This window comes from Lissotriton helveticus, chromosome 1_1 (assembly GCF_964261635.1).
Source record: "Lissotriton helveticus chromosome 1_1, aLisHel1.1, whole genome shotgun sequence".
NCBI lineage: Eukaryota > Metazoa > Chordata > Amphibia > Caudata > Salamandridae > Lissotriton > Lissotriton helveticus.
The window spans coordinates 1783298750-1783323378 of NC_136057.1; the positions used below are offsets into that span (position 1 = coordinate 1783298750).

Here is a 24629-nt window from a genome sequence, read left to right on the forward strand (position 1 = left end):
TGTACATAGACCTCTCTTTTAGGAGTGATCAAGCAAGCTGATGAGTGCCCTGTACATGGACCACTCTTGTAGGAGTGATCAAGCAAGCTGAGGAGTGCCCTGTACATGGACCACTCTTGTAGGAGTGATCAAGCAAGCTGAGGAGTGCCCTGTACATGGACCACTCTAGTAGGAGTGATCAACCAAGCTGAGGAGCGCCCTGTACATTGACCTCTCTTGTAGGAGTGATCAAGCAAGCTGAAGAGTGTCCTGTACATGGACCTCTCTTTTAGGAGTGATCAAGCAAGCTGATGAGTTCCCTGTACATGGACCTCTCTTGTAGGAGTGATCAAGCAAGCTGATGAGTTCCCTGTACATGGTCCTCTCTTGTAGGAGTGATCAAGCAAGCTGATGAGTGCCCTGTACATGGACCACTCTTGTAGGAGTGATCAAGCAAGCTGAGGAGTGCCCTGTACATGGACCACTCTTGTAGGAGTGATCAAGCAAGCTGAGGAGTGCCCTGTACATGGACCACTCTAGTAGGAGTGATCAACCAAGCTGAGGAGCGCCCTGTACATGGACCTCTCTTGTAGGAGTGATCAAGCAAGCTGAAGAGTGTCCTGTACATGGACCTCTCTTTTAGGAGTGATCAAGCAAGCTGATGAGTTCCCTGTACATGGACCTCTCTTGTAGGAGTGATCAAGCAAGCTGATGAGTTCCCTGTACATGGTCCTCTCTTGTAGGAGTGATCAAGCAAGCTGATGAGTGCCCTGTACATGGACCTCTCTTGTAGGAGTGATCAACCAAGCTGATGAGTGCCCTGTACATGGACCTCTCTTTTAGGAGTGATCAACCAAGCTGATGAGTGCCCTGTACATAGACCTCTCTTGTAGAAGTGTTCAACCAAGCTGAGGAGTGCCATGTACATAGACCTCTCTTGTAGGAGTGATCAACCAAGCTGATGGGTTCCCTGTACATGGAGCACTCTTGTAGGAGTGATCAAGCAAGCTGAAGCGTGCCCTGTACATGGTCCTCTCTTGTAGGAGTGATCAACCAAGCTGAGGAGCGCCCTGTACATAGACCTCTCTTTTAGGAGTGATCAAGCAAGCTGATGAGTGCCCTGTACATGGACCACTCTTGTAGGAGTGATCAAGCAAGCTGAGGAGTGCCCTGTACATGGACCACTCTTGTAGGAGTGATCAAGCAAGCTGAGGAGTGCCCTGTACATGGACCACTCTAGTAGGAGTGATCAACCAAGCTGAGGAGCGCCCTGTACATGGACCTCTCTTGTAGGAGTGATCAAGCAAGCTGAAGAGTGTCCTGTACATGGTCCTCTCTTGTAGGAGTGATCAAGCAAGCTGATGAGTGCCCTGTACATGGTCCTCTCTTTTAGGAGGGATCAAGCAGGCTGATTAGTGCCCTGTACATAGACCTCTCTTGTAGGAGTGATCAAGTAAGCTGATGAGTGCCCTGTACATGGACCTCTCTTTTAGGAGTGATCAAGCAAGCTGATGAGTACCCTGTACATGGACCTCACTCGTAGAAGTGTTCAAGCAAGCTGATGATTGCCCTGTACATGGACCTCACTTGTAGGAGTGATCAAGCAAGCTGATGAGTGCCCTGTACATAGACCTCTCTTGTAGGAGTGTTCAACCAAGCTAATGAGTGCCCTGTACATGGACCTCTCTTGTAGGAGTGATCAACCAAGCTGATGAGTGCCCTGTACATGGACCTCTCTTTTAGGAGTGATCAACCAAGCTGATGAGTGCCCTGTACATAGACCTCTCTTGTAGGAGTGTTCAACCAAGCTGAGGAGTGCCCTGTACATAGACCTCTCTTGTAGGAGTGATCAACCAAGCTGATGGGTTCCCTGTACATGGACCACTCTTGTAGGAGTGATCAAGCAAGCTGAAGAGTGCCCTGTACATGGTCCTTTCTTGTAGGAGTGATCAACCAAGCTGAGGAGCGCCCTGTACATAGACCTCTCTTTTAGGAGTGATCAAGCAAGCTGATGAGTTCCCTGTACATGGACCACTCTTGTAGGAGTGATCAAGCAAGCTGAAGAGTGTCCTGTACATGGACCTCTCTTGTAGGAGTGATCAAGCAAGCTGAGGAGTGCCCTGTACATGGACCACTCTTGTAGGAGTGATCAAGCAAGCTGAGGAGTGCCCTGTACATGGACCACTCTTGTAGGAGTGATCAACCAAGCTGAGGAGCGCCCTGTACATGGACCTCTCTTGTAGGAGTGATCAAGCAAGCTGATGAGTGCCCTGTACATGGTCCTCTCTTGTAGGAGTGATCAAGCAAGCTGATGAGTGCCCTGTACATGGTCCTCTCTTGTAGGAGTGTTCAAGCAGGCTGATGAGTGCCCTGTACATAGACCTCTCTTGTAGGAGTGTTCAACCAAGTTAATGAGTGCCCTGTACATGGACCTCTCTTGTAGGAGTGATCAAGCAAGCTGATGAGTGCCCTGTACATGGACCTCTCTTGTAGGAGTGATCAACCAAGCTGATGGGTTCCCTGTACATGGACCACTCTTGTAGGAGTGATCAAGCAAGCTGAAGAGTGCCCTGTACATGGTCCTTTCTTGTAGGAGTGATCAACCAAGCTGATGAGTGCCCTGTACATGGTCCTCTCTTGTAGGAGTGATCAAGCAAGCTGATGAGTGCCCTGTACATGGACCTCTCTTGTAGGAGTGATCAAGCAAGCCAATGAGTGCCCTGTACATGGACCTCTCTTGTAGGAGTGTTCAACCAAGCTGATGAGTGCCCTGTACATGGACCTCTCTTGTAGGAGTGTTCAACCAAGCTGATGAGTGCCCTGTACATGGACCTCACTCGTAGGAGTGTTCAAGCAAGCTGATGAGTGCCCTGTACATAGACCTCTCTTGTAGGAGTGATCAAGTAAGCTGATGGGTGCCCTGTACATGGACCTCTCTTTTAGGAGTGATCAAGCAAGCTGATGAGTTCCCTGTACATGGACCACTCTTGTAGGAGTGATCAAGCAAGCTGATGAGTTCCCTGTACATGGACCACTCTTGTAGGAGTGATCAAGCAAGCTGATGAGTGCCCTGTACATAGACCTCTCTTGTAGGAGTGTTCAACCAAGCTAATGAGTGCCCTGTACATGGACCTCTCTTGTAGGAGTGATCAACCAAGCTGATGAGTGCCCTGTACATGGTCCTCTCTTGTAGGAGTGATCAAGCAAGCTGATGAGTGCCCTGTACATAGACCTCTCTTGTAGGAGTGATCAAGCAAGCTAATGAGTGCCCTGTACATGGACCTCTCTTGTAGGAGTGTTCAACCAAGCTGATGAGTGCCCTGTACATAGACCTCTCTTGTAGGAGTGATCAAGTAAGCTGATGACTGCCCTGTACATGGACCTCTCTTTTAGGAGTGATCAAGCAAGCTGATGAGTGCCCTGTACATGGACCTCACTTGTAGGGGTGATCAAGCAAGCTGATGAGTGCCCTGTACATGGACCTCTCTTTTAGGAGTGATCAAGCAAGCTGATGACTGCCCTGTACATGGACCTCTCTTTTAGGAGTGATCAAGCAAGCTGATGAGTGCCCTGTACATGGACCTCACTTGTAGGGGTGATCAAGCAAGCTGATGAGTGCCCTGTACATGGACCTCTCTTTTAGGAGTGATCAAGCAGGCTGATGAGTGCTCTGTACATAGACCTCTCTTGTAGGAGTGATCAAGTAAGCTGATGAGTGCCCTGTACATGGACCTCTCTTTTAGGAGTGATCAAGCAAGCTGATGAGTGCCCTGTACATGGACCTCACTCGTAGGAGTGTTCAAGCAAGCTGATGAGTGCCCTGTACATGGACCTCACTTGTAGGAGTGATCAAGCAAGCTGATGAGTGCCCTGTACATAGACCTCTCTTGTAGGAGTGTTCAACCAAGCTAATGAGTGCCCTGTACATGGACCTCTCTTGTAGGAGTGATCAACCAAGCTGATGAGTGCCCTGTACATGGACCTCTCTTTTAGGAGTGATCAACCAAGCTGAGGAGTGCCCTGTACATAGACCTCTCTTGTAGAAGTGTTCAACCAAGCTGAGGAGTGCCATGTACATAGACCTCTCTTGTAGGAGTGATCAACCAAGCTGATGGGTTCCCTGTACATGGACCACTCTTGTAGGAGTGATCAAGCAAGCTGAAGCGTGCCCTGTACATGGTCCTCTCTTGTAGGAGTGATCAACCAAGCTGAGGAGCGCCCTGTACATAGACCTCTCTTTTAGGAGTGATCAAGCAAGCTGATGAGTGCCCTGTACATGGACCACTCTTGTAGGAGTGATCAAGCAAGCTGAGGAGTGCCCTGTACATGGACCACTCTTGTAGGAGTGATCAAGCAAGCTGAGGAGTGCCCTGTACATGGACCACTCTAGTAGGAGTGATCAACCAAGCTGAGGAGCGCCCTGTACATTGACCTCTCTTGTAGGAGTGATCAAGCAAGCTGAAGAGTGTCCTGTACATGGACCTCTCTTTTAGGAGTGATCAAGCAAGCTGATGAGTTCCCTGTACATGGACCTCTCTTGTAGGAGTGATCAAGCAAGCTGATGAGTTCCCTGTACATGGTCCTCTCTTGTAGGAGTGATCAAGCAAGCTGATGAGTGCCCTGTACATGGACCACTCTTGTAGGAGTGATCAAGCAAGCTGAGGAGTGCCCTGTACATGGACCACTCTTGTAGGAGTGATCAAGCAAGCTGAGGAGTGCCCTGTACATGGACCACTCTAGTAGGAGTGATCAACCAAGCTGAGGAGCGCCCTGTACATGGACCTCTCTTGTAGGAGTGATCAAGCAAGCTGAAGAGTGTCCTGTACATGGACCTCTCTTTTAGGAGTGATCAAGCAAGCTGATGAGTTCCCTGTACATGGACCTCTCTTGTAGGAGTGATCAAGCAAGCTGATGAGTTCCCTGTACATGGTCCTCTCTTGTAGGAGTGATCAAGCAAGCTGATGAGTGCCCTGTACATGGACCTCTCTTGTAGGAGTGATCAACCAAGCTGATGAGTGCCCTGTACATGGACCTCTCTTTTAGGAGTGATCAACCAAGCTGATGAGTGCCCTGTACATAGACCTCTCTTGTAGAAGTGTTCAACCAAGCTGAGGAGTGCCATGTACATAGACCTCTCTTGTAGGAGTGATCAACCAAGCTGATGGGTTCCCTGTACATGGAGCACTCTTGTAGGAGTGATCAAGCAAGCTGAAGCGTGCCCTGTACATGGTCCTCTCTTGTAGGAGTGATCAACCAAGCTGAGGAGCGCCCTGTACATAGACCTCTCTTTTAGGAGTGATCAAGCAAGCTGATGAGTGCCCTGTACATGGACCACTCTTGTAGGAGTGATCAAGCAAGCTGAGGAGTGCCCTGTACATGGACCACTCTTGTAGGAGTGATCAAGCAAGCTGAGGAGTGCCCTGTACATGGACCACTCTAGTAGGAGTGATCAACCAAGCTGAGGAGCGCCCTGTACATGGACCTCTCTTGTAGGAGTGATCAAGCAAGCTGAAGAGTGTCCTGTACATGGTCCTCTCTTGTAGGAGTGATCAAGCAAGCTGATGAGTGCCCTGTACATGGTCCTCTCTTTTAGGAGTGATCAAGCAGGCTGATTAGTGCCCTGTACATAGACCTCTCTTGTAGGAGTGATCAAGTAAGCTGATGAGTGCCCTGTACATGGACCTCTCTTTTAGGAGTGATCAAGCAAGCTGATGAGTACCCTGTACATGGACCTCACTCGTAGAAGTGTTCAAGCAAGCTGATGATTGCCCTGTACATGGACCTCACTTGTAGGAGTGATCAAGCAAGCTGATGAGTGCCCTGTACATAGACCTCTCTTGTAGGAGTGTTCAACCAAGCTAATGAGTGCCCTGTACATGGACCTCTCTTGTAGGAGTGATCAACCAAGCTGATGAGTGCCCTGTACATGGACCTCTCTTTTAGGAGTGATCAACCAAGCTGATGAGTGCCCTGTACATAGACCTCTCTTGTAGGAGTGTTCAACCAAGCTGAGGAGTGCCCTGTACATAGACCTCTCTTGTAGGAGTGATCAACCAAGCTGATGGGTTCCCTGTACATGGACCACTCTTGTAGGAGTGATCAAGCAAGCTGAAGAGTGCCCTGTACATGGTCCTTTCTTGTAGGAGTGATCAACCAAGCTGAGGAGCGCCCTGTACATAGACCTCTCTTTTAGGAGTGATCAAGCAAGCTGATGAGTTCCCTGTACATGGACCACTCTTGTAGGAGTGATCAAGCAAGCTGAAGAGTGTCCTGTACATGGACCTCTCTTGTAGGAGTGATCAAGCAAGCTGAGGAGTGCCCTGTACATGGACCACTCTTGTAGGAGTGATCAAGCAAGCTGAGGAGTGCCCTGTACATGGACCACTCTTGTAGGAGTGATCAACCAAGCTGAGGAGCGCCCTGTACATGGACCTCTCTTGTAGGAGTGATCAAGCAAGCTGATGAGTGCCCTGTACATGGTCCTCTCTTGTAGGAGTGATCAAGCAAGCTGATGAGTGCCCTGTACATGGTCCTCTCTTGTAGGAGTGTTCAAGCAGGCTGATGAGTGCCCTGTACATAGACCTCTCTTGTAGGAGTGTTCAACCAAGTTAATGAGTGCCCTGTACATGGACCTCTCTTGTAGGAGTGATCAAGCAAGCTGATGAGTGCCCTGTACATGGACCTCTCTTGTAGAAGTGTTCAACCAAGCTGAGGAGTGCCATGTACATAGACCTCTCTTGTAGGAGTGATCAACCAAGCTGATGGGTTCCCTGTACATGGAGCACTCTTGTAGGAGTGATCAAGCAAGCTGAAGCGTGCCCTGTACATGGTCCTCTCTTGTAGGAGTGATCAACCAAGCTGAGGAGCGCCCTGTACATAGACCTCTCTTTTAGGAGTGATCAAGCAAGCTGATGAGTGCCCTGTACATGGACCACTCTTGTAGGAGTGATCAAGCAAGCTGAGGAGTGCCCTGTACATGGACCACTCTTGTAGGAGTGATCAAGCAAGCTGAGGAGTGCCCTGTACATGGACCACTCTAGTAGGAGTGATCAACCAAGCTGAGGAGCGCCCTGTACATGGACCTCTCTTGTAGGAGTGATCAAGCAAGCTGAAGAGTGTCCTGTACATGGTCCTCTCTTGTAGGAGTGATCAAGCAAGCTGATGAGTGCCCTGTACATGGTCCTCTCTTTTAGGAGTGATCAAGCAGGCTGATTAGTGCCCTGTACATAGACCTCTCTTGTAGGAGTGATCAAGTAAGCTGATGAGTGCCCTGTACATGGACCTCTCTTTTAGGAGTGATCAAGCAAGCTGATGAGTACCCTGTACATGGACCTCACTCGTAGAAGTGTTCAAGCAAGCTGATGATTGCCCTGTACATGGACCTCACTTGTAGGAGTGATCAAGCAAGCTGATGAGTGCCCTGTACATAGACCTCTCTTGTAGGAGTGTTCAACCAAGCTAATGAGTGCCCTGTACATGGACCTCTCTTGTAGGAGTGATCAACCAAGCTGATGAGTGCCCTGTACATGGACCTCTCTTTTAGGAGTGATCAACCAAGCTGATGAGTGCCCTGTACATAGACCTCTCTTGTAGGAGTGTTCAACCAAGCTGAGGAGTGCCCTGTACATAGACCTCTCTTGTAGGAGTGATCAACCAAGCTGATGGGTTCCCTGTACATGGACCACTCTTGTAGGAGTGATCAAGCAAGCTGAAGAGTGCCCTGTACATGGTCCTTTCTTGTAGGAGTGATCAACCAAGCTGAGGAGCGCCCTGTACATAGACCTCTCTTTTAGGAGTGATCAAGCAAGCTGATGAGTTCCCTGTACATGGACCACTCTTGTAGGAGTGATCAAGCAAGCTGAAGAGTGTCCTGTACATGGACCTCTCTTGTAGGAGTGATCAAGCAAGCTGAGGAGTGCCCTGTACATGGACCACTCTTGTAGGAGTGATCAAGCAAGCTGAGGAGTGCCCTGTACATGGACCACTCTTGTAGGAGTGATCAACCAAGCTGAGGAGCGCCCTGTACATGGACCTCTCTTGTAGGAGTGATCAAGCAAGCTGATGAGTGCCCTGTACATGGTCCTCTCTTGTAGGAGTGATCAAGCAAGCTGATGAGTGCCCTGTACATGGTCCTCTCTTGTAGGAGTGTTCAAGCAGGCTGATGAGTGCCCTGTACATAGACCTCTCTTGTAGGAGTGTTCAACCAAGTTAATGAGTGCCCTGTACATGGACCTCTCTTGTAGGAGTGATCAAGCAAGCTGATGAGTGCCCTGTACATGGACCTCTCTTTTAGGAGTGATCAACCAAGCTGATGAGTGCCCTGTACATGGTCCTCTCTTGTAGGAGTGATCAAGCAAGCTGATGAGTGCCCTGTACATGGACCTCTCTTGTAGGAGTGATCAAGCAAGCCAATGAGTGCCCTGTACATGGACCTCTCTTGTAGGAGTGTTCAACCAAGCTGATGAGTGCCCTGTACATGGACCTCTCTTGTAGGAGTGTTCAACCAAGCTGATGAGTGCCCTGTACATGGACCTCACTCGTAGGAGTGTTCAAGCAAGCTGATGAGTGCCCTGTACATAGACCTCTCTTGTAGGAGTGATCAAGTAAGCTGATGGGTGCCCTGTACATGGACCTCTCTTTTAGGAGTGATCAAGCAAGCTGATGAGTTCCCTGTACATGGACCACTCTTGTAGGAGTGATCAAGCAAGCTGATGAGTTCCCTGTACATGGACCACTCTTGTAGGAGTGATCAAGCAAGCTGAGGAGTGCCCTGTACATGGACCACTCTTGTAGGAGTGATCAACCAAGCCGAGGAGCGCCCTGTACATGGACCTCTCTTGTAGGAGTGATCAAGCAAGCTGATGATTGCCCTGTACATGGTCCTCTCTTGTAGGAGTGATCAAGCAAGCTGATGAGTGCCCTGTACATGGTCCTCTCTTGTAGGAGTGTTCAAGCAGGCTGATGAGTGCCCTGTACATGGACCTCTCTTTTAGGAGTGATCAAGCAAGCTGATGAGTGCCCTGTACATGGACCTCACTTGTAGGAGTGATCAAGCAGGCTGATGAGTGCCCTGTATATGGACCACTCTTGTAGGAGTGATCAAGCAAGCTGAGGAGTGCCCTGTACATGTACCACTCTTGTAGGAGTGATCAAGCAAGCTGAGGAGTGCCCTGTACATGGACCACAGCTGTAGGAGTGATCAACCAAGCTGAGGAGCGCCCTGTACATGGACCTCTCTTGTAGGAGTGATCAAGCAAGCTGAAGAGTGTCCTGTACATGGACCTCTCTTGTAGGAGTGATCAACCAAGCTAATGAGTTCCCTGTACATGGACCTCTCTTGTAGGAGTGATCAAGCAAGCTGATTAGTTCCCTGTACATGGACCTCTCTTTTAGGAGTGATCAACCAAGCTGATGAGTGCCCTGTACATGGTCCTCTCTTGTAGGAGTGATCAAGCAAGCTGATGAGTGCCCTGTACATAGACCTCTCTTGTAGGAGTGATCAAGCAAGCTAATGAGTGCCCTGTACATGGACCTCTCTTGTAGGAGTGTTCAACCAAGCTGACGAGTGCCCTGTACATAGACCTCTCTTGTAGGAGTGATCAAGTAAGCTGATGACTGCCCTGTACATGGACCTCTCTTTTAGGAGTGATCAAGCAAGCTGATGAGTGCCTGTACATGGACCTCACTTGTAGGGGCGATCAAGCAAGCTGATGAGTGCCCTGTACATGGACCTCTCTTTTAGGAGTGATCAAGCAGGCTGATGAGTGCCCTGTACATAGACCTCTCTTGTAGGAGTGATCAAGTAAGCTGATGAGTGCCCTGTACATGGACCTCTCTTTTAGGAGTGATCAAGCAAGCTGATGAGTGCCCTGTACATGGACCTCACTCGTAGAAGTGTTCAAGCAAGCTGATGATTGCCCTGTACATGGACCTCACTTGTAGGAGTGATCAAGCAAGCTGATGAGTGCCTGTACATGGACCTCACTTGTAGGGGCGATCAAGCAAGCTGATAGGTTCCCTGTACATGGACCACTCTTGTAGGAGTGATCAAGCAAGCTGAAGAGTGCCCTGTACATGGTCCTTTCTTGTAGGAGTGATCAACCAAGCTGAGGAGCGCCCTGTACATGGACCTCTCTTTTAGGAGTGATCAAGCAAGCTGATGAGTTCCCTGTACATGGACCACTCTTGTAGGAGTGATCAAGCAAGCTGATGAGTGCCCTGTACATGGACCTCTCTTGTAGGAGTGTTCAACCAAGCTAATGAGTGCCCTGTACATGGACCTCACTTGTAGGAGTGATCAACCAAGCTGATGAGTTCCTGTACATGGACCACTCTTGTAGGAGTGATCAAGCAAGCTGATGAGTGCCCTGTACATGGTCCTCACTTGTAGGAGTGATCAAGCAAGCTGATGAGTGCCCTGTACATAGACCTCTCTTGTAGGAGTGATCAACCAAGCTGATGAGTTCCCTGTACATGGACCACTCTTGTAGGAGTGATCAAGCAAGCTGAAGAGTGTCCTGTACATGGACCTCTCTTGTAGGAGTGATCAAGCAAGCTGAGGAGTGCCCTGTACATGGACCACTCTTGTAGGAGTGATCAAGCAAGCTGAGGAGTGCCCTGTACATGGACCACTCTTGTAGGAGTGATCAACCAAGCTGAGGAGCGCCCTGTACATGGACCTCTCTTGTAGGAGTGATCAAGCAAGCTGATGAGTGCCCTGTACATGGTCCTCTCTTGTAGGAGTGATCAAGCAAGCTGATGAGTGCCCTGTACATGGTCCTCTCTTGTAGGAGTGTTCAAGCAGGCTGATGAGTGCCCTGTACATGGACCTCTCTTTTAGGAGTGATCAAGCAAGCTGATGAGTGCCCTGTACATGGACCTCACTTGTAGGAGTGATCAAGCAGGCTGATGAGTGCCCCGTACATGGACCACTCTTGTAGGAGTGATCAAGCAAGCTGAGGAGTGCCCTGTACATGGACCACAGCTGTAGGAGTGATCAACCAAGCTGAGGAGCGCCCTGTACATGGACCTCTCTTGTAGGAGTGATCAAGCAAGCTGAAGAGTGTCCTGTACATGGACCTCTCTTGTAGGAGTGATCAACCAAGCTAATGAGTTCCCTGTACATGGACCTCTCTTGTAGGAGTGATCAAGCAAGCTGATGAGTTCCCTGTACATGGACCTCTCTTTTAGGAGTGATCAACCAAGCTGATGAGTGCCCTGTACATGGTCCTCTCTTGTAGGAGTGATCAAGCAAGCTGATGAGTGCCCTGCACTTAGACCTCTCTTGTAGGAGTGATCAAGCAAGCTAATGAGTGCCCTGTACATGGACCTCTCTTGTAGGAGTGTTCAACCAAGCTGATGAGTGCCCTGTACATAGAACTCTCTTGTAGTAGTGATCAAGTAAGCTGATGACTGCCCTGTACATGGACCTCTCTTTTAGGAGTGATCAAGCAAGCTGATGAGTGCCTGTACATGGACCTCACTTGTAGGGGCGATCAAGCAAGCTGATGAGTGCCCTGTACATGGACCTCTCTTTTAGGAGTGATCAAGCAGGCTGATGAGTGCCCTGTACATAGACCTCTCTTGTAGGAGTGATCAAGTAAGCTGGTGAGTGCCCTGTACATGGACCTCTCTTTTAGGAGTGATCAAGCAAGCTGATGAGTGCCCTGTACATGGACCTCACTCGTAGAAGTGTTCAAGCAAGCTGATGATTGCCCTGTACATGGACCTCACTTGTAGGAGTGATCAAGCAAGCTGATGAGTGCCCTGTACATAGACCTCTCTTGTAGGAGTGTTCAACCAAGCTAATGAGTGCCCTGTACATGGACCTCTCTTGTAGGAGTGATCAACCAAGCTGATGAGTGCCCTGTACATGGACCTCTCTTTTAGGAGTGATCAACCAAGCTGATGAGTGCCCTGTACATAGACCTCTCTCGTAGGAGTGTTCAACCAAGCTGAGGAGTGCCCTGTACATAGACCTCTCTTGTAGGAGTGATCAACCAAGCTGATGGGTTCCCTGTACATGGACCACTCTTGTAGGAGTGATCAAGCAAGCTGAAGAGTGCCCTGTACATGGTCCTTTCTTGTAGGAGTGATCAACCAAGCTGAGGAGCGGCCTGTACATAGACCTCTCTTTTAGGAGTGATCAAGCAAGCTGATGAGTTCCCTGTACATGGACCACTCTTGTAGGAGTGATCAAGCAAGCTGAAGAGTGTCCTGTACATGGACCTCTCTTGTAGGAGTGATCAAGCAAGCTGAGGAGTGCCCTGTACATGGACCACTCTTGTAGGAGTGATCAAGCAAGCTGAGGAGTGCCCTGTACATGGACCACTCTTGTAGGAGTGATCAACCAAGCTGAGGAGCGCCCTGTACATGGACCTCTCTTGTAGGAGTGATCAAGCAAGCTGATGAGTGCCCTGTACATGGTCCTCTCTTGTAGGAGTGATCAAGCAAGCTGATGAGTGCCCTGTACATGGTCCTCTCTTGTAGGAGTGTTCAAGCAGGCTGATGAGTGCCCTGTACATGGACCTCTCTTTTAGGAGTGATCAAGCAAGCTGATGAGTGCCCTGTACATGGACCTCACTTGTAGGAGTGATCAAGCAGGCTGATGAGTGCCCTGTACATGGACCACTCTTGTAGGAGTGATCAAGCAAGCTGAGGAGTGCCCTGTACATGGACCACTCTTGTAGGAGTGATCAACCAAGCTGAGGAGCGCCCTGTACATGGACCTCTCTTGTATGAGTGATCAAGCAAGCTGAAGAGTGTCCTGTACATGGACCTCTCTTGTAGGAGTGATCAAGCAAGCTGATGAGTTCCCTGTACATGGACCTCTCTTTTAGGAGTGATCAACCAAGCTGATGAGTGCCCTGTACATGGTCCTCTCTTGTAGAAGTGATCAAGCAAGCTGATGAGTGCCCTGTACATAGACCTCTCTTGTAGGAGTGATCAAGCAAGCTAATGAGTGCCCTGTACATGGACCTCTCTTGTAGGAGTGTTCAACCAAGCTGATGAGTGCCCTGTACATAGACCTCTCTTGTAGGAGTGATCAAGTAAGCTGATGACTGCCCTGTACATGGACCTCTCTTTTAGGAGTGATCAAGCAAGCTGATGAGTGCCCTGTACATGGACCTCACTTGTAGGGGTGATATAGCAAGCTGATGAGTGCCCTGTACATGGACCTCTCTTTTAGGAGTGATCAAGCAGGCTGATGAGTGCTCTGTACATAGACCTCTCTTGTAGGAGTGATCAAGTAAGCTGATGAGTGCCCTGTACATGGACCTCTCTTTTAGGAGTGATCAAGCAAGCTGATGAGTGCCCTGTACATGGACCTCACTCGTAGGAGTGTTCAAGCAAGCTGATGAGTGCCCTGTACATGGACCTCACTTGTAGGAGTGATCAAGCAAGCTGATGAGTGCCCTGTACATAGACCTCTCTTGTAGGAGTGTTCAACCAAGCTAATGAGTGCCCTGTACATGGACCTCTCTTGTAGGAGTGATCAACCAAGCTGATGAGTGCCCTGTACATGGACCTCTCTTTTAGGAGTGATCAACCAAGCTGATGAGTGCCCTGTACATAGACCTCTCTTGTAGGAGTGTTCAACCAAGCTGAGGAGTGCCATGTACATAGACCTCTCTTGTAGGAGTGATCAACCAAGCTGATGGGTTCCCTGTACATGGACCACTCTTGTAGGAGTGATCAAGCAAGCTGAAGAGTGCCCTGTACATGGTCCTCTCTTGTAGGAGTGATCAACCAAGCTGAGGAGCGCCCTGTACATAGACCTCTCTTTTGGGAGTGATCAAGCAAGCTGATGAGTGCCCTGTACATGGACCACTCTTGTAGGAGTGATCAAGCAAGCTGAGGAGTACCCTGTACATGGACCACTCTTGTAGGAGTGATCAAGCAAGCTGAGGAGTGCCCTGTACATGGACCACTCTAGTAGGAGTGATCAACCAAGCTGAGGAGCGCCCTGTACATGGACCTCTCTTGTAGGAGTGATCAAGCAAGCTGATGAGTTCCCTGTACATGGTCCTCTCTTGTAGGAGTGATCAAGCAAGCTGATGAGTGCCCTGTACATGGACCTCTCTTGTAGGAGTGATCAAGCAAGCCAATGAGTGCCCTGTACATGGACCTCTCTTGTAGGAGTGTTCAACCAAGCTGATGAGTGCCCTGTACATGGACCTCTCTTGTAGGAGTGTTCAACCAAGCTGATGAGTGCCCTGTACATGGACCTCACTCGTAGGAGTGTTCAAGCAAGCTGATGAGTGCCCTGTACATAGACCTCTCTTGTAGGAGTGATCAAGTAAGCTGATGAGTGCCCTGTACATGGACCTCACTTTTAGGAGTGATCAAGCAAGCTGATGAGTTCCCTGTACATGGACCACTCTTGTAGGAGTGATCAAGCAAGCTGATGAGTTCCCTGTACATGGACCACTCTTGTAGGAGTGATCAAGCAAGCTGATGAGTGTCCTGTACATGGACCTCACTCGTAGGAGTGTTCAAGCAAGCTGATGAGTGCCGTGTACATAGACCTCTCTTGTAGGAGTGATCAAGTAAGCTGATGAGTGCCCTGTACATGGACCTCTCTTTTAGGAGTGATCAAGCAAGCTGATGAGTTCCCTGTACATGGACCACTCTTGTAGGAGTGATCAAGCAAGCTGATGAGTGCCCTGTACATGGACCTCTCTTGTAGGAGTGTTCAACCAAGCTAATGAGTGCCCTGTACATGGACCTCACTTGTAGGAGTGATCAACCAAGCTGATGAGTTCCCTGTACATGGACCACTCTTGTAGGAGTGATCAAGCAAGCTGATGAGTGCCCTGTACATGGTCCTCACTTGTAGGAGTGATCAACCAAGCTGATGAGTTCCCTGTACATGGACCACTCTTGTAGGAGTGATCAAGCAAGCTGAAGAGTGTCCTGTACATGGCCCTCTCTTGTAGGAGTGATCAAGCAAGCTGAGGAGTGCCCTGTACATGGACCACTCTTGTAGGAGTGATCAAGCAAGCTGAGGAGTGCCCTGTACATGGACCACTCTTGTAGGAGTGATCAACCAAGCTGAGGAGCGCCCTGTACATGGACCTCTCTTGTAGGAGTGATCAAGCAAGCTGATGAGTGCCCTGTACATGGTCCTCTCTTGTAGGAGTGATCAAGCAAGCTGATGAGTGCCCTGTACATGGTCCTCTCTTGTAGGAGTGTTCAAGCAGGCTGATGAGTGCCCTGTACATGGACCTCTCTTTTAGGAGTGATCAAGCAAGCTGATGAGTGCCCTGTACATGGACCTCACTTGTAGGAGTGATCAAGCAGGCTGATGAGTGCCCTGTACATGGACCACTCTTGTAGGAGTGATCAAGCAAGCTGAGGAGTGCCCTGTACATGGACCACAGCTGTAGGAGTGATCAACCAAGCTGAGGAGCGCCCTGTACATGGACCTCTCTTGTATGAGTGATCAAGCAAGCTGAAGAGTGTCCTGTACATGGACCTCTCCTGTAGGAGTGATCAACCAAGCTAATGAGTTCCCTGTACATGGACCTCTCTTGTAGGAGTGATCAAGCAAGCTGATGAGTTCCCTGTACATGGACCTCTCTTTTAGGAGTGATCAACCAAGCTGATGAGTGCCCTGTACATGGTCCTCTCTTGTAGAAGTGATCAAGCAAGCTGATGAGTGCCCTGTACATAGACCTCTCTTGTAGGAGTGATCAAGCAAGCTAATGAGTGCCCTGTACATGGACCTCTCTTGTAGGAGTGTTCAACCAAGCTGATGAGTGCCCTGTACATAGACCTCTCTTGTAGGAGTGATCAAGTAAGCTGATGACTGCCCTGTACATGGACCTCTCTTTTAGGAGTGATCAAGCAAGCTGATGAGTGCCCTGTACATGGACCTCACTTGTAGGGGTGATCAAGCAAGCTGATGAGTGCCCTGTACATGGACCTCTCTTTTAGGAGTGATCAAGCAGGCTGATGAGTGCTCTGTACATAGACCTCTCTTGTAGGAGTGATCAAGTAAGCTGATGAGTGCCCTGTACATGGACCTCTCTTTTAGGAGTGATCAAGCAAGCTGATGAGTGCCCTGTACATGGACCTCACTCGTAGGAGTGTTCAAGCAAGCTGATGAGTGCCCTGTACATGGACCTCACTTGTAGGAGTGATCAAGCAAGCTGATGAGTGCCCTGTACATAGACCTCTCTTGTAGGAGTGTTCAACCAAGCTAATGAGTGCCCTGTACATGGACCTCTCTTGTAGGAGTGATCAACCAAGCTGATGAGTGCCCTGTACATGGACCTCTCTTTTAGGAGTGATCAACCAAGCTGATGAGTGCCCTGTACATAGACCTCTCTTGTAGGAGTGTTCAACCAAGCTGAGGAGTGCCATGTACATAGACCTCTCTTGTAGGAGTGATCAACCAAGCTGATGGGTTCCCTGTACATGGACCACTCTTGTAGGAGTGATCAAGCAAGCTGAAGAGTGCCCTGTACATGGTCCTCTCTTGTAGGAGTGATCAACTAAGCTGAGGAGCGCCCTGTACATAGACCTCTCTTTTGGGAGTGATCAAGCAAGCTGATGAGTGCCCTGTACATGGACCACTCTTGTAGGAGTGATCAAGCAAGCTGAGGAGTACCCTGTACATGGACCACTCTTGTAGGAGTGATCAAGCAAGCTGAGGAGTGCCCTGTACATGGACCATTCTAGTAGGAGTGATCAACCAAGCTGAGGAGCGCCCTGTACATGGACCTCTCTTGTAGGAGTGATCAAGCAAGCTGATGAGTTCCCTGTACATGGTCCTCTCTTGTAGGAGTGATCAAGCAAGCTGATGAGTGCCCTGTACATGGACCTCTCTTGTAGGAGTGATCAAGCAAGCCAATGAGTGCCCTGTACATGGACCTCTCTTGTAGGAGTGTTCAACCAAGCTGATGAGTGCCCTGTACATGGACCTCTCTTGTAGGAGTGTTCAACCAAGCCGATGAGTGCACTGTACATGGACCTCACTCGTAGGAGTGTTCAAGCAAGCTGATGAGTGCCCTGTACATAGACCTCTCTTGTAGGAGTGATCAAGTAAGCTGATGAGTGCCCTGTACATGGACCTCACTTTTAGGAGTGATCAAGCAAGCTGATGAGTTCCCTGTACATGGACCACTCTTGTAGGAGTGATCAAGCAAGCTGATGAGTTCCCTGTACATGGACCACTCTTGTAGGAGTGATCAAGCAAGCTGATGAGTGTCCTGTACATGGACCTCACTCGTCGGAGTGTTCAAGCAAGCTGATGAGTGCCGTGTACATAGACCTCTCTTGTAGGAGTGATCAAGTAAGCTGATGAGTGCCCTGTACATGGACCTCTCTTTTAGGAGTGATCAAGCAAGCTGATGAGTTCCCTGTACATGGACCACTCTTGTAGGAGTGATCAAGCAAGCTGATGAGTGCCCTGTACATGGACCTCTCTTGTAGGAGTGTTCAACCAAGCTAATGAGTGCCCTGTACATGGACCTCACTTGTAGGAGTGATCAACCAAGCTGATGAGTTCCCTGTACATGGACCACTCTTGTAGGAGTGATCAAGCAAGCTGATGAGTGCCCTGTACATGGTCCTCACTTGTAGGAGTGATCAAGCAAGCTGATGAGTGCCCTGTACATAGACCTCTCTTGTCTCTCTTGTAGGAGTGATCAACCAAGCTGATGAGTTCCCTGTACATGGACCACTCTTGTAGGAGTGATCAAGCAAGCTGAAGAGTGTCCTGTACATGGACCTCTCTTGTAGGAGTGATCAAGCAAGCTGAGGAGTGCCCTGTACATGGACCACTCTTGTAGGAGTGATCAAGCAAGCTGAGGAGTGCCCTGTACATGGACCACTCTTGTAGGCGTGATCAACCAAGCTGAGGAGCGCCCTGTACATGGACCTCTCTTGTAGGAGTGATCAAGCAAGCTGATGAGTGCCCTGTACATGGTCCTCTCTTGTAGGAGTGATCAAGCAAGCTGATGAGTGCCCTGTACATGGTCCTCTCTTGTAGGAGTGTTCAAGCAGGCTGATGAGTGCCCTGTACATGGACCTCTCTTTTAGGAGTGATCAAGCAAGCTGATGTGTGCCCTGTACATGGACCTCACTTGTAGGAGTGATCAAGCAGGCTGATGAGTGCCCTGTACATGGACCACTCTTGTAGGAGTGATCAAGCAAGCTGAGGAGTGCCCTGTACATGGACCACAGCTGTAGGAGTGATCAACCAAGCTGAGGAGCGCCCTGTACATGGACCTCTCTTGTAGGAGTGATCAAGCAAGCTGAAGAGTGTCCTGTACATGGACCTCTCTTGTAGGAGTGATCAACCAAGCTAATGAGTTCCCTGTACATGGACCTCTCTTGTAGGAGTGATCAAGCAAGCTGATGAGTTCCCTGTACATGGACCTCTCTTTTAGGAGTGATCAACCAAGCTGATGAGTGCCCTGTACATGGTCCTCTCTTGTAGGAGTGATCAAGCAAGCTGATGAGTGCCCTGTACATAGACCTCTCTTGTAGGAGTGATCAAGCAAGCTAATGAGTGCCCTGTACATGGACCTCTCTTGTAGGAGTGTTCAACCAAGCTGATGAGTGCCCTGTACATAGACCTCTCTTGTAGGAGTGATCAAGTAAGCTGATGACTGCCCTGTACATGGACCTCTCTTTTAGGAGTGATCAAGCAAGCTGATGAGTGCCGGTACATGGACCTCACTTGTAGGGGTGATCAAGCAAGCTGATGAGTGCCCTGTACATGGACCTCTCTTTTAGGAGTGATCAAGCAGGCTGATGAGTGCCCTGTACATAGACCTCTCTTGTAGGAGTGATCAAGTAAGCTGATGAGTGCCCTGTACATGGACCTCTCTTTTAGGAGTGATCAAGCAAGCTGATGAGTGCCCTGTACATGGACCTCACTCGTAGAAGTGTTCAAGCAAGCTGATGATTGCCCTGTACATGGACCTCACTTGTAGGAGTGATCAAGCAAGCTGATGAGTGCCCTGTACATAGACCTCTCTTGTAGGAGTGTTCAACCAAGCTAATGAGTGCCCTGTACATGGACCTCTCTTGTAGGAGTGATCAACCAAGCTGATGAGTGCCCTGTACATGGACCTCTCTTTTAGGAGTGATCAACCAAGCTGATGAGTGCCCTGTACATAGACCTCTCTTGTAGGAGTGTTCAACCAAGCTGAGGAGTGCCCTGTACATAGACCTCTCTTGTAGGAGTGATCAACCAAGCTGATGGGTTCCCTGTACATGGACCACTCTTGTAGGAGTGATCAAGCAAGCTGAAGAGTGCCCTGTACATGGTCCTTTCTTGTAGGAGTGATCAACCAAGCTGAGGAGCGCCCTGTACATAGACCTCTCTTTTAGGAGTGATCAAGCAAGCTGATGAGTTCCCTGTACATGGACCACTCTTGTAGGAGTGATCAAGCAAGCTGAAGTGTGTCCTGTACATGGACCTCTCTTGTAGGAGTGATCAAGCAAGCTGAGGAGTGCCCTGTACATGGACCACTCTTGTAGGAGTGATCAAGCAAGCTGAGGAGTGCCCTGTACATGGACCACTCTTGTAGGAGTGATCAACCAAGCTGAGGAGCGCCCTGTACATGGACCTCTCTTGTAGGAGTGATCAAGCAAGCTGATGAGTGCCCTGTACATGGTCCTCTCTTGTAGGAGTGATCAAGCAAGCTGATGAGTGCCCTGTACATGGTCCTCTCTTGTAGGAGTGTTCAAGCAGGCTGATGAGTGCCCTGTACATAGACCTCTCTTGTAGGAGTGTTCAACCAAGCTAATGAGTGCCCTGTACATGGACCTCTCTTGTAGGAGTGATCAAGCAAGCTGATGAGTGCCCTGTACATGGACCTCTCTTTTAGGAGTGATCAACCAAGCTGATGAGTGCCCTGTACATGGTCCTCTCTTGTAGGAGTGATCAAGCAAGCTGATGAGTGCCCTGTACATGGACCTCTCTTGTAGGAGTGATCAAGCAAGCCAATGAGTGCCCTGTACATGGACCTCTCTTGTAGGAGTGTTCAACCAAGCTGATGAGTGCCCTGTACATGGACCTCTCTTGAAAGGAGTGTTCAACCAAGCTGATGAGTGCCCTGTACATGGACCTCACTTGTAGGGGTGATCAAACAAGCTGATGAGTGCCCTGTACATGGACCTCTCTTTTAGGAGTGATCAAGCAGGCTGATGAGTGCTCTGTACATAGACCTCTCTTGTAGGAGTGATCAAGTAAGCTGATGAGTGCCCTGTACATGGACCTCTCTTTTAGGAGTGATCAAGCAAGCTGATGAGTGCCCTGTACATGGACCTCACTCGTAGGAGTGTTCAAGCAAGCTGATGAGTGCCCTGTACATGGACCTCACTTGTAGGAGTGATCAAGCAAGCTGATGAGTGCCCTGTACATAGACCTCTCTTGTAGGAGTGTTCAACCAAGCTAATGAGTGCCCTGTACATGGACCTCTCTTGTAGGAGTGATCAACCAAGCTGATGAGTGCCCTGTACATGGACCTCTCTTTTAGGAGTGATCAACCAAGCTGATGAGTGCCCTGTACATAGACCTCTCTTGTAGGAGTGTTCAACCAAGCTGAGGAGTGCCATGTACATAGACCTCTCTTGTAGGAGTGATCAACCAAGCTGATGGGTTCCCTGTACATGGACCACTCTTGTAGGAGTGATCAAGCAAGCTGAAGAGTGCCCTGTACATGGTCCTCTCTTGTAGGAGTGATCAACCAAGCTGAGGAGCGCCCTGTACATAGACCTCTCTTTTAGGAGTGATCAAGCAAGCTGATGAGTGCCCTGTACATGGACCACTCTTGTAGGAGTGATCAAGCAAGCTGAGGAGTGCCCTGTACATGGACCACTCTTGTAGGAGTGATCAAGCAAGCTGAGGAGTGCCCTGTACATGGACCACTCTAGTAGGAGTGATCAACCAAGCTGAGGAGCGCCCTCTACATGGACCTCTCTTGTAGGAGTGATCAAGCAAGCTGAAGAGTGTCCTGTACATGGACCTCTCTTTTAGGAGTGATCAAGCAAGCTGATGAGTTCCCTGTACATGGACCTCTCTTGTAGGAGTGATCAAGCAAGCTGATGAGTTCCCTGTACATGGTCCTCTCTTGTAGGAGTGATCAAGCAAGCTGATGAGTGCCCTGTACATGGACCTCTCTTGTAGGAGTGATCAAGCAAGCCAATGAGTGCCCTGTACATGGACCTCTCTTGTAGGAGTGTTCAACCAAGCTGATGAGTGCCCTGTACATGGACCTCTCTTGTAGGAGTGTTCAACCAAGCTGATGAGTGCCCTGTACATGGACCTCACTCGTAGGAGTGTTCAAGCAAGCTGATGAGTGCCCTGTACATAGACCTCTCTTGTAGGAGTGATCAAGTAAGCTGATGAGTGCCCTGTACATGGACCTCACTTTTAGGAGTGATCAAGCAAGCTGATGAGTTCCCTGTACATGGACCACTCTTGTAGGAGTGATCAAGCAAGCTGATGAGTTCCCTGTACATGGACCTCACTTTTAGGAGTGATCAAGCAAGCTGATGAGTTCCCTGTACATGGACCACTCTTGTAGGAGTGATCAAGCAAGCTGATGAGTTCCCTGTACATAGACCTCTCTTGTAGGAGTGATCAAGTAAGCTGATGAGTGCCCTGTACATGGACCTCTCTTTTAGGAGTGATCAAGCAAGCTGATGAGTTCCCTGTACATGGACCACTCTTGTAGGAGTGATCAAGCAAGCTGATGAGTGCCCTGTACATGGACCTCTCTTGTAGGAGTGTTCAACCAAGCTAATGAGTGCCCTGTACATGGACCTCACTTGTAGGAGTGATCAACCAAGCTGATGAGTTCCCTGTACATGGACCACTCTTGTAGGAGTGATCAAGCAAGCTGAAGAGTGTCCTGTACATGGACCTCTCTTGTAGGAGTGATCAAGCAAGCTGAGGACTGCCCTGTACATGGACCACTCTTGTAGGAGTGATCAAGCAAGCTGAGGAGTGCCCTGTACATGGACCACTCTTGTAGGAGTGATCAACCAAGCTGAGGAGCGCCCTGTACATGGACCTCTCTTGTAGGAGTGATCAAGCAAGCTGATGAGTGCCCTGTACATGGTCCTCTCTTGTAGGAGTGATCAAGCAAGCTGATGAGTGCCCTGTACATGGTCCTCTCTTGTAGGAGTGTTCAAGCAGGCTGATGAGTGCCCTGTACATGGACCTCTCTTTTAGGAGTGATCAAGCAAGCTGATGAGTGCCCTGTACATGGACCTCACTTGTAGGAGTGATCAAGCAGGCTGATGAGTGCCCTGTACATGGACCACTCTTGTAGGAGTGATCAAGCAAGCTGAGGAGTGCCCTGTACATGGACCACAGCTGTAGGAGTGATCAACCAAGCTGAGGAGCGCCCTGTACATGGACCTCTCTTGTAGGAGTGATCAAGCAAGCTGAAGAGTGTCCTGTACATGGACCTCTCTTGTAGGAGTGATCAACCAAGCTAATGAGTTCCCTGTACATGGACCTCTCTTGTAGGAGTGATCAAGCAAGCTGATGAGTTCCCTGTACATGGACCTCTCTTTTAGGAGTGATCAACCAAGCTGATGAGTGCCCTGTACATGGTCCTCTCTTGTAGGAGTGATCAAGCAAGCTGATGAGTGCCCTGTACATAGACCTCTCTTGTAGGAGTGATCAAGCAAGCTAATGAGTGCCCTGTACATGGGCCTCTCTTGTAGGAGTGTTCAACCAAGCTGATGAGTGCCCTGTACATAGACCTCTCTTGTAGGAGTGATCAAGTAAGCTGATGACTGCCCTGTACATGGACCTCTCTTTTAGGAGTGATCAAGCAAGCTGATGAGTGCCTGTACATGGACCTCACTTGTAGGGGTGATCAAGCAAGCTGATGAGTGCCCTGTACATGGACCTCTCTTTTAGGAGTGATCAAGCAGGCTGATGAGTGCCCTGTACATAGACCTCTCTTGTAGGAGTGATCAAGTAAGCTGATGAGTGCCCTGTACATGGACCTCTCTTTTAGGAGTGATCAAGCAAGCTGATGAGTGCCCTGTACATGGACCTCACTCGTAGAAGTGTTCAAGCAAGCTGATGATTGCCCTGTACATGGACCTCACTTGTAGGAGTGATCAAGCAAGCTGATGAGTGCCCTGTACATAGACCTCTCTTGTAGGAGTGTTCAACCAAGCTAATGAGTGCCCTGTACATGGACCTCTCTTGTAGGAGTGATCAACCAAGCTGATGAGTGCCCTGTACATGGACCTCTCTTTTAGGAGTGATCAACCAAGCTGATGAGTGCCCTGTACATAGACCTCTCTTGTAGGAGTGATCAAGTAAGCTGATGACTGCCCTGTACATGGACCTCTCTTTTAGGAGTGATCAAGCAAGCTGATGAGTGCCTGTACATGGACCTCACTTGTAGGGGTGATCAAGCAAGCTGATGAGTGCCCTGTACATGGACCTCTCTTTTAGGAGTGATCAAGCAGGCTGATGAGTGCCCTGTACATAGACCTCTCTTGTAGGAGTGATCAAGTAAGCTGATGAGTGCCCTGTACATGGACCTCTCTTTTAGGAGTGATCAAGCAAGCTGATGAGTGCCCTGTACATGGACCTCACTCGTAGAAGTGTTCAAGCAAGCTGATGATTGCCCTGTACATGGACCTCACTTGTAGGAGTGATCAAGCAAGCTGATGAGTACCCTGTACATAGACCTCTCTTGTAGGAGTGTTCAACCAAGCTAATGAGTGCCCTGTACATGGACCTCTCTTGTAGGAGTGATCAACCAAGCTGATGAGTGCCCTGTACATGGACCTCTCTTTTAGGAGTGATCAACCAAGCTGATGAGTGCCCTGTACATAGACCTCTCTTGTAGGAGTGTTCAACCAAGCTGAGGAGTGCCCTGTACATAGACCTCTCTTGTAGGAGTGATCAACCAAGCTGATGGGTTCCCTGTACATGGACCACTCTTGTAGGAGTGATCAAGCAAGCTGAAGAGTGCCCTGTACATGGTCCTTTCTTGTAGGAGTGATCAACCAAGCTGATGAGTGCCCTGTACATGGTCCTCTCTTGTAGGAGTGATCAAGCAAGCTGATGAGTGCCCTGTACATGGACCTCTCTTGTAGGAGTGATCAAGCAAGCCAATGAGTGCCCTGTACATGGACCTCTCTTGTAGGAGTGTTCAACCAAGCTGATGAGTGCCCTGTACATGGACCTCTCTTGTAGGAGTGTTCAACCAAGCTGATGAGTGCCCTGTACATGGACCTCACTCGTAGGAGTGTTCAAGCAAGCTGAAGAGTGTCCTGTACATGGACCTCTCTTGTAGGAGTGATCAACCAAGCTAATGAGTTCCCTGTACATGGACCTCTCTTGTAGGAGTGATCAAGCAAGCTGATGAGTTCCCTGTACATGGACCTCTCTTTTAGGAGTGATCAACCAAGCTGATGAGTGCCCTGTACATGGTCCTCTCTTGTAGGAGTGATCAAGCAAGCTGATGAGTGCCCTGTACATAGACCTCTCTTGTAGGAGTGATCAAGCAAGCTAATGAGTGCCCTGTACATGGACCTCTCTTGTAGGAGTGTTCAACCAAGCTGATGAGTGCCCTGTACATAGACCTCTCTTGTAGGAGTGATCAAGTAAGCTGATGACTGCCCTGTACATGGACCTCTCTTTTAGGAGT

At 49.3% G+C, this 24629-nt stretch overlaps 1 protein-coding gene across 1 annotated transcript in view; it reads right to left on the reverse strand.

Moving 5' to 3' along the window:
* The window catches only part of LOC144765373 (serine hydrolase-like protein), a 318253-nt gene that overhangs the window by 66408 nt on the left and 227216 nt on the right, over positions 1–24629 (reverse strand). The window lies entirely within an intron of this gene.